This window comes from Zingiber officinale, chromosome 10A, assembly GCF_018446385.1.
Source record: "Zingiber officinale cultivar Zhangliang chromosome 10A, Zo_v1.1, whole genome shotgun sequence".
Classification (NCBI taxonomy): Eukaryota; Viridiplantae; Streptophyta; class Magnoliopsida; order Zingiberales; family Zingiberaceae; genus Zingiber; species Zingiber officinale.
In genome coordinates, this window is record NC_056004.1 from 6,223,986 (window position 1) to 6,234,873 (window position 10,888).

Genomic DNA, 10,888 nt, shown 5'->3' on the forward strand with positions numbered 1-10,888 from the left:
TTCATTTCTCATAGGCAAGGCTCTCAGTCTACACCAGGTCGCCTCCACGCCAGTCAGACCTCAGGGCTCAGTTTCCTTATTTCTCATGAGCATGACTCCTATTCTAGTCCTCCCTGGCTCGACGTTGCTTGGACCCTCAGGGCTTAGTCTCCTGATTTCTCGTGGATAAGCCTCCCAATCTACACCCGGCCGACTCCACACCACTCGGACCCCTAGGGCTTAGCCCCCTCATTTCTCATGGACAATGCTCCCAATCTACTCCTGACTAGCTCCACATCGATCGGACCCCTAGGGCTCAATCCCCTCATTTCTCATGGGCAAGGCTCCCAGTCTAGGTCGACTCCAAGTCAGTCAGACCCCAGGGCTCATTCCTCTCATTTCTCATAGGCAAGGCTCCCAGTCTACTCCCAGTCAACTTCATATCGGTCGGACCCCAGGACTCAATTTCTTCATTTATCATGGGCAAGACTCCCAGTCTACTCCTAGCAGGCTCGATGTCGGCCGAACCCCCAAGGCTCAGTCCCCTCATTACTAATGGAGATGGCTCCCAACATACGCCCGGGCATTCCTAGTATCAGTCGGACCTTCACCAGGAGACAACACTATTAAGGAATCACAACTGACGTGGATATGGTTTAGGGGCAGAGGAGGAATTAAGGGGGGAAGGAGGGGCATTTCGATCTTTGCACTGTTTAGGGATTTAAGAAAAAATGAGACACTGTAGCAAAAAGGGGGGTTGCGTTTTCCTTCTTCGAGGGGTTTTTCTACTCAGTCGCCACCATCTCCCGCACGCCGACGCCATTCAGGTACCACCAACGTCGCTGGCGCTCCTCTCCTCTTTTTGATCTTCTCCGCCGCCTTACACAGGGGGGCTTCTACATTTTGACGTCGGGACTAGGAGGGGGAAAGGGGGGCTGCGTGTGACCGCCGTGACCACAGCCACAAAGGCACCGCCGTCGCTGCCTTTTCCCTCATCGCCGGCAAGCCACTCCTCCTCCCTTCTTCTCCTCTCTCTCTATTTCTCTCGCACAGCCTCAACAACACCAGTGATGCCAGTCGCCACCTCCCGCCTTCTCCAGGCCGATGTCGCTAAGGCCGCACGCAAGGGAGGTCTCCTCTCCCTGTCGACCGTCGGCGTCGACGCTGGGGCTGGCGTCGCCACCTCCTCTCTTCTCCACGCTGACACCATCCCTTTCCTCTTCCGCACTCCCCCTATCCAGCGTCGCCTCCCTCTCTCACACATTCACACTTGTCTTCTACTTTTTCTTCGTACACTGTTCTTCTGGAGAAAAAGTACTTGACTTAAGCTTAGAGGGCTTGCTCCGAGGATTTTTTTCCTAGTTTTTGGCCTCTAACGTCCTGTGTGTTTGTCTGAGTGTGCGCAGAGTTCAAGCAACATCGGTGCAGTCATCATCGTTCGTCAGCACCACGTGGAGGTCCATTCTTATAGGCGCATACGCGAGTGGTGTCACAGTCACCCCTCCGTCAACACCAACAACAGCTCATCCGGCCTTCATTTGACTCAGATTCCAGACTGGATCAAATTGGCACTGTCTATAGGAATCTTATCCATCTGTTTTGGAACGTGAAGATGGACGACGTCAGGAGGTTCTCTGTCATTATCACCATCCCGGAGGATTTCTATGAACATATTATCTTCTCTCCTCGCTCGATGGGTATTCAGGAACCGAGGGATTAAGTTGGAGCTTCAGCTGGCTGATAGGTTAGTTTTTTCATTATATTTTTTCTTTGACTCCACGGGTATTTGGGAGTCAAGGGATCGAGACAAACCCTCAACCGGTTGGCACGACTCCTCAATCAGGTACGTTATGGGCTCTGCTCCCTTTTTACAGTTATAGGATCTGTTATAGCTCCCTGATAAAAAGTAAGATCCTAGTTCCTTGATCAAAGACTAAGGCCTTCAATCTTTGATCGGACACTAGGGGCCCAACTCCCCGATGAGACATTAGGGGCACAGCTCCCCGATCAGACACTAGGTGTTGGAGCAATCCTAATGGTCCGTGTGACCATGTGTTTTGGTGTTTAGGCAAAGGATTTAAGTTAGGTTCACTCTTGTATTTGATATGTGTATTTGAGTTGTGCAGGTTTGCAAGATACACATATGACTCAGGTTGATGGCTTCGGGTCCGATGAAGGATGGAGCATCCGAGGGACCGTGGACAAAGCAGCAAGGACAAGGGCTGAGGGAAGCGACTTCGAGACATACGCGAAGGATGACATTGGGGACGAGCCGCGGGCTTGGATGCATCCGAGGGACGAGAGCCAAAGGAAGTAGGCTTGAAGGCTAAAGGTCAAGGCTACAATGAAGGGTCAAGTGAGTCATGAGGGTACGAGTGCATGAGAGATTGTACTAAGGATAAAATCCTAGGTTTAGAGTTTACTGTAGCAGTCGACTGGTGAAAACAGCAATTGACTGATGTAGTCGACTTAGCAATCGACTGATGTAGTCGACTGAGCAGTCGACTGGGAGCGAACAGAACGTTTCTATTCACTCGACCAGTGTAGAGCAGTCGACTGATACTTTTAGCAATCGACTAGTATCGAGCCGTTGAGATGTAACGGTCGAATTTCCACAGAGGGCAGTCGATTGATGGTTTTAGCAGTCGACTGGTAGGCGGGGTTTCCAACCCATGACCTACATAACCAAGCCTTGGGAGCTTGGTTAAGGTTGACAAAATTAGTGGTGGTAAACCCTAATTAGTAGTCTATTAGTCTCAATAGTCTTGGTTGGTGTTGTGGTAAGGTTTCTCCACCCACAAGGAGCGACTTGAGATAGCCGGAGCTTGCCGGAGGCTAATCCACCGACGGATCGGGATCGTCCACCTTATGGACAGCCGTGGAGTAAGAGCCCTAATCTCCGAACCACGTTAAACAACGTGTTAGCGGTTTGCTTGTTTCTCTCCTTTAGTGTTTAGCTTGTTTGCTTTTGTATTATTCCGCTGCACAAACTAACAAGTGTAGGAAGAAGCGTTAGATTTGGGGGTGTCGTCTATCCAACCCCCCTTCAAGTCGGCCACCGATCCCCCTACACTAGGGACACAGCTTCCCGATTAGTGACTCACAGTACAGTTTCCCGATCAAGATCTAGGGGACTCACTCTTTGATTACAGGCTAGGGGCCTTACTCTCCGATCAGGGGCTAGGGGCCTAGCTCCCCAGTCAGGTGTGTTATAGGCTCTGCACCCTTCACCATAGGGCTCTACATCTTCTTACTGTTATAGGCTCTGCACCCTTCACCATGGAGCTCTACATTCTCTTACTGTTATAGGCGCTTCACTCTATTGCTACTATATGCTCTACATTCTCCACCTATTTTGCATCCTCTTACATATACAGGTTCTGCACCCTTCATCCACAGTACTATGCTTTCTTCTATTGCTACAGGCTCTGCTCCCTTATATTACTATAGGCTTCACTTCCTTTGACGGTCAGAGCTCAGATTATTATCTTCTCCCCTATCTCCAGGGGTATTTGGGAGTCAAGGGATTGACTTGGAGCTTCAACTGGCTGATAGGTATGATAAAGGCTCTGCCCCCTCATATTGATGCAGGCTCCTCTTCTATGAACTTCAAGGTTTATCCTCCTCCGTTTAGGGTTGAGAGGTCTTCACTGGTCTCCGACCAGCTTATCGGATTTCTTATCTCCCCCGTTCGGGGTCGAGCTATCGCCACCGGTCTCAAACCAGAGTATTGCCACCAGTCTCAAACTGGAGTATCACTACTAGTCTTGGACCGGAGTATCACCACTGGTCTCAGACCAAAGTATCGCCACCAGTCTCGAACTAGAGTATCGCCATCCGTCTCAGACTAGAGTATCGCCATCGACCTCTCGGTCGGGCTTTCCAGACTCTCTTCCCAGTATGAGTTATAAGTAAGCATACTCTCACACCCAACGACCTCCCGGTCGGTATTTTAGACTCTCACATCAATCCGAGTTATAAGTAAGCCTACTCTAACGCCCAACGACCTCTCGGTTGGTATTCTAGACTCTCACCTCAGTGCGATTTATAAGTGAGCATGCTCTCATGCCCAATGACCTCTCAGTTGGTATTCCAAACTCTCGCCTCAGTGTGAGTTATAAGTGAGCCTGCTCTCACGCCCAACGACCTCCCGGTCGGTATTCCAAACTCTCACCTCAGTGCGAGATATAAGTGAGCATGCTCTCCCACCCAACGACCTCCCGGTCGGTATTCCAGACTCTCGCCTTAGTGCGAGTTATAAGTGAGCATGCTCTCATGCTTCCAGACTCTCACCTTGGTGCTAGTTATAAGTGAGCATACTCTCACACCTCCAAACTCTGGTCTCAGTGCAAGTTATAAGTGTGCATGCTCTCACACCCCCAGACTCTCGCCTCGGTGCAAATAATAAGTGAGCATGCTCTCACGCCTCCAGACTCTAACCCCAGCGTGAGTTATAAGTGAGCATGCTCTCACGCCTCCAGACTAATATCCCAGTACGAGTTATAAGCGAGCATAATCTCGCGACCAACGACCTCTCGGTCGGACTCTCGCGGCTAACTACTAGCCGGTCGAGTTTACTCCCTAGTCAAGCACTCATCAATCATCTCACTCGTCGCTCTGCCCAGCACTCACTGCTCTCATCTGACTCGCCACTCTGCCTGGCCCTCCTCGCACTTAGTGCTCACTCGCTGCTCTGCCCAGCACTCATCACTGATTGCTCACTCGCTGCTTTGCCCGACACTCACCACTCATGCTCTCCTCATGCGCCCCTCTACCCGGCACTCACTGCTCTTGCCTCACTTGCCACTTTGCTCGAAACTCGCCCCTCGCGTCTCACTCATTGCTTTGCCCTGCATTTGCTGCTCAATCGATACCTGCCGTTCTCCTTGCTTGGCATTCGCATAACCGCCTAATCATTGTACTCACATTCACGCCCAATCCATAAGCTCTATTCTCGATCACTTTCATTCTCTCGGGATCGGCGCTCGACTCCGCTCACAGAGCCTTTGCTCCTATTCGTGCCCGATTCACAGGCTCTACTCCCATTCTCATTTAGTCTCATAGGCTCTATGTCTATCCAGTATGCAGGCCTCGCACCCACTCGGCATTCTTTTGATCACCCAGTCGGCCTTCTCTTAGTCGACCGATCAGCATCGCTTGGCCATCTGCTCGGTTGTTGGCTTTGTACCAGTTGGCATTTTTTCGGTAGCGCCTTCGGAACCCCTCGCTTGTCGTCGTTTCACCAGCTCGGGTTTCTCCCTATTGCCTAGCCGCCATTGATCGATTGTTTGTTTGCAATTTATTGTCGCTCGGTCAGTATTTTTCTCGATCGCGCTTATGGCTTTGCTCATCTATCATTCTCTCTATTGCCCGTTCGCGATTTACTGTCGCTCAGTCAGCATTTTTCTCGGTCGCGCTCACGGCTTTGCTTGTCCATCATTCTCTCTATTGCCTAATCACGATTTACTATCGCTCAATCGACATTTTTTTCGGTCGCGCTCATGGCTTTGTTTGTCCATCATTCTCTCTATTACTCGGTCGCAATTTACTGTCACTCAATCAACATTTTTCTCGGTCGCGCTCACGGCTTTTCTCGTCCATCATTTTCTCTATTGCCTAGTCGTGATTTACTATCGTCGGTCAACATTTTTCTTGATCGCATGCACGACTTTGCTTGTCCATCATTCTCTCTATTGTCCGATCGCGATTTACTGTCGCTCAGTCGGTATTTTTCTTGGTCATGTCGTCCATACCGTGTGCACATCGTCTTTCCACTTGCTCGACATTCTCCTGAGTGCTCGGTCAGCATTTCTTCGATCTCTCAACACTACTTGGTCTTTCGCTTTATTCCGTTTATATGCATGCTCGACATCCTTCCTTTCGATGGGCATGCACTAGGTACCATTCAGACATTCGATCAAATTCTCTCGGTCGGCTTGCCATACTCGCCCGAAAGTGAGTTATAAGTGAGTAAGGTTCTCGTGGCCAACGACCTCTCGGTCGGGCACAACGACCAGCTGACTGGATTCTCTCCTTGATCAAGTGTTGGTCCTAGTTGTCGTTCTATTCGACACTCATAGCCTGGTCGACATTCATAGTTCGTGACTCACTCACCGTTCTGCCTTGCACTCATTGTCCGTGTCTCATTTGTCGCTCTACCAGGCACCCACTGCTCATGTCTCACTCGTCACTTTGCTCCGCATTCGTCGCTCGGTCGACACTTATTTTTTACTTCTCGCTCGGCATTTGCATAATTGCCCGATCGCTCTACTTAGCATCGCTCGACTGTCTTCTTGATATCACTCGGCCTCCCTCAGCATTCGATCGATCGCTTACTTGGCATGCGTTTTATATTATTTCTTACGTCGCTCAGCTCGACATTCTGTATGTCATTCAGCTTGACGCACTTTTATTCAATCAATCACTCCTTAAGCATTCGCTTGGTCACCTGCTCGACTTTCCATCCCCTATTCAGCTCGACATCGCCACAGCTACTCGTTCGACGTTATGTGGCAGGCCTTGCGATATGACTCTGCATTCAGTAGTGATTTTGTTTTTCATTTGGTTGGGTCTAGTCAGTTAGGCTTGTATCTCCTTCGACTAGACTTGAAGGGGAGGCTTGTGATGTGGATATGGTTTAGGGGCAGAGGAGGAATTAAGGGGGGAAGGAGGGGCATTTCGGTCTTTGCACTATTTAGGGATTTAAGAAAAAAGGAGACACTGTAGCAAAAAGGGGGGGCTGTGTTTTCCTTCTTAGAGGGGTTTTCCTGCTCTGCCGCCACCATCTCGCGCACGCCGACACCATTCAGCTCGCACACCACCAACGTCGTCGCCGCTCCTCTCCTTTTTCTAATCTTCTCCGCCACCTCACACAAGGGGCTTCTGCGTTTTGACGCCGGGACTAGGAGGGGGAAAGGGGGATGCGTGTGATCGCCGTGACCACAGCCACAAGGCACCATCGTCGCTGCCTTTTCCCTCATCGCCGACAAGCCACTCCTCCTCCCTTCTTCTCCTCTCTCTATGTTTCTCTCGCACAGCCTCAACAACTCCAGCGACGCCAGTCGCCACCTCCCGCCTTCTCTAGGCCGACGTCGCCAAGGTCGCACGCAAGGGAGGTCTCCTCTCCTTATCGACCGCCGGCGTCGACGCTGGGGTTGACGTCGCCACCTCCTCCCTTCTCCACGCCGACACCATCCCTTTCCTCTTCTGCTCTCCCCCTATCCAGCGCCGCCTCCCTCTCTCGCACATTCGCATTGGTCTTCTACTTTTCCTTCGTACACTGTTCTTCTAGGGAAAAAGTGTGGGTGCAGCGGGACCAGAAAGAGGGGGGTGAATTACCTGCAAACAAAAAGTATACCCTCCTCAAACTTTCAACTCTAAAATAAAGCAACACTAATAATAAAATAAAACAACAGAAATAAATAGAGAGAACAGACTCAGCAGTTTGACTTGGTTATAACCAAGACGGTTGTTAATCCAAGGCAGTGGAAAGGCACACTAAAGGAGTTTCCTTTTCTAAAGGCGGAGAAACCTTTTACACTTTGAACGCTCTTACAAGTTACTTGGAAAATGAGTTACCGAGTTGATGTTCGTTGTCTATTCAATAGCTCTTCGAGACCCCCTTTATATAAGGGTTCCAAGACTTATCCAGTTAACCCAAGTTTGATGTGCATCAACCCAAGTTTAAGTTAGGGTAAAATAAACAAATAGTAATTTAAAGAAAATTACTAGACTAACATTATAAGCATAAATTTGTAATTAGTATAAATTGCAACATCAAATTTTAGTGCCAATTTTTTTTAAAAAAATTCAAACATAATTTTAAAAAAATATCCCTAACTCCCCCTTAACATCATGTGTTATCTCTCTCCCTTTGATCACAGCAAAAAAAATGGGGTACAAAAACATTTTCAAAATAAAATCTAAGTTGATTTCAAACCATTTCCAAAATGTTTTCTAAGTCTTTTTGAAAGAAATTTTCTAAATAAAGTTTAAGGAAGATAATTTTTCTGACAAAAGTGTGTAATTTTAGAAAAAAAATAATTAAATTAGAGAGGAAAAAAAATGTTCTTCCCAAAACAAATTGCTAAGTAGAAGTTTAACATTTCTAAGTTAAGACAATTTTAAAAAAAATTCTAAGTTAAGAAGAAATTTTAACTTAAGAAAAACTGAGAATTTTTCTAAGAAAAAGAATTTGAAAGAAATTTTTCTCAGTACAAAAATATTTTTCAAAATCCAAGTGCAGCATTTTCAAAAATGATTTTTAAAATATTTAAGTAATTTTTTTAAAGCATTATGTTATTCTAATTTTAATGTTTTTTATCAGAAAGTTAATTAAACATTTTATTTCGATACTTCGGCTTCCAGGTAGTGGCAAGGTACTAGGCCTTCTTGGTTATTGGAGCAACAACCACTTCCTTAGACAAAGCTTCCATAAAAAAACTCATTGTTTAATTTTTTCACTGTAAGCTTTTAAAAGAAAATTTTAAACTAGCAAAGATTTTGGACCCAGTAAAGGTTCCTTCGTACAGGGTTGGTCAAAAACTTAGGGGGTACATATCCTTTAGGTATTCTTCTAAGTTGACCCTGATGTTTTTTTATATACCAGTTTAATTTTCCATAAACATTAATTTTTGATTTTTGAAAAGCATTAGTTTTCAAACATGCATTTTCAGTTTTCAATTTTTCAATTTCCAAATTTAATTTCTCATTTTCTAAATTCAAATTTTCTAACATTATTTTTAAATTGGCAATTTCTTTTTCTGATTTGACTAAATCTTTAGTAAGTACTTTGATAAACTTAAAAAACTGAGAAGGAGTGAGATCACGTACCTTACTTACCTCACTTGGTGATGCTCCCCCTTCATTGTAGCTTTCTTCTTCTGATTCACCCCCTTGATCAATGCTCATCTTTGAGTCTGAGTCATCTTCGAAGAGATAGTTGGCCACCAGTGCTAGTCCCGAGAAAGCTTCAGATTCTGACTCGGAGGATGAAGAATCATCCCATGTAGCCTTCAGGCTCTTGCGTGTAGAGGACATTAGTTTTTGAGGCTTCTCTTTGTTCTTTTTCTTCAGTTTGGGGCAGTCATCCTTTATGTGCCCTTCCTCGTTGCAGTTGTAGCATCAGACCATCCTTCTATTGCGTTGATGCTTCCTCGACTGCGATTTAAATTTATTAGTTTTAACAAATTTATTTAGCTTTCTTACCAATAACGCTGCTTCGTTTTCATCGATCGATGCTTCGGAGTCGAGATCGTCCTTTTCGGCTTGTAGGGTAATGTTGAGGTTCGACTTCTCTACTGGTTTCTCTGCAAGTCGAGACTCGTGAAGTTCGAAGGTAGAAAATAAGTTTTCTAAACTACTTACCTCAAAGTCCTTAGAGATGTAGTATGCATCTACTAAGGATGTCCATTTAGGAGTTCTGGGGAAGGCGTTGAGCGCGTATCGAATGGAATCTCGGTTTGTTACCGATTCGCTAAGATTCGTCAGTTGTGTTATCAGCTCCTTGATTCTCGCTTGGAGTTGCGCTACCTTCCCGCCGTTGTTCATCCGGAGGTTTGTTAGTTGTGTCCGGATGATGTCGCGCCTTGCTAGCTTTGCTTCTGAGGTGCCTTCGTGGAGCTCCAGGAATTTATCCCAGAGGTTTTTCGTGGAGTCGTAACTTCCGATCCGGCTTACCTCCTTGGGTGGCAGAACGCTGAGCAGGTGGAATTCCGCCTTTCCGTTGGCCACGAAATCGGCCTGCTCCTTCTTCGTCTAGTTGTACTCTTCTTTATCTTTTGGCGCTGCATATCCATATTTCATTATTAAAAGTATATCAAATTCAGTTTTAAAAAATACCTCCATTTTTCGCTTCCATGTAGCGAAATCTCCGTCGAACTTCGGGGGATGAATGTTCGCATCGGCCATTGTCCTGATCTTTGTGCTTCAGACGGTAGTTAGTCATTCTGAGGCTGTTGGGCTTTGATACCACTTGTGGGTGCAGTGGGACCGGCAAGAGGGGGGGTGAATTGCCTGCAAAAAAAAAGTATACCCTCCTCAAACTTTCAACTCTAAAATAAAGAAACACTAATTGTTGGATCGAGAACGCGCTAGAGGGGGGGGTGAATAGTGCTCGTGGCTATTTTGTACGTTTATCGGAATCGTAAAGATGTAAGAGTTAAAGCAGCGGAATAAAGAAACACAAACACACAGAAAGACGCAGAGGATTTTACTTCGTTCGGAGCCTGTGACGACTCCTACTCGAAGGCCCGCGATCCTTGATCACTTTCGGTGGGCAACAACTATAAGCACGATTATTACAAGCTAAGTATTACAATAAATGCGTTAAATAAATCTATACCGCCGGCTTAAGAAAGAAGAAGATTGGAGCTCCGGGTCGTCGGAATGTCGCAGCAGCACTTCGGAATGACTTTGTTAGCAGCACGTTGAAGAAGGAAAGCCTAGAACTTGATTTATTGAAGTGCTGGTCGAAACCCCCTTATAAAGGGTGTTCAAGGCGCCTTGAAGGCTGTTCAAGGCGCCTCCATGCTGCCGAGTCTTCCGCGTGGATCAAATCTGATCTAGTCGAACTTCATCCCTTCAAGGCGCCTTATGCCCTGCTCAAGGCGCCTTATACCCACACCAAGGCGCCTCCATTGAAGCTTCGCAGCCAGGTCAGCTTTTGCACCCGAGGCGCCTCCAAGCTCCATGGAGGCGCCTCGGACACTGTTCATCCGAGGTTAATCTTTGCACTTTGGTCCCTGCAAGATACATTAATCCTAAATATACCCTGCAGCACAAAGTTAGCACATAAAGCATAGAAGTGATAATGATAGTATTTGGACTATCCGAGCCTGACTTCGGGTTATCGTCCGGAAACCCTAGGTCGACCCGACGCCTACTGTTCCCTCTACGGGGAACGCATCCT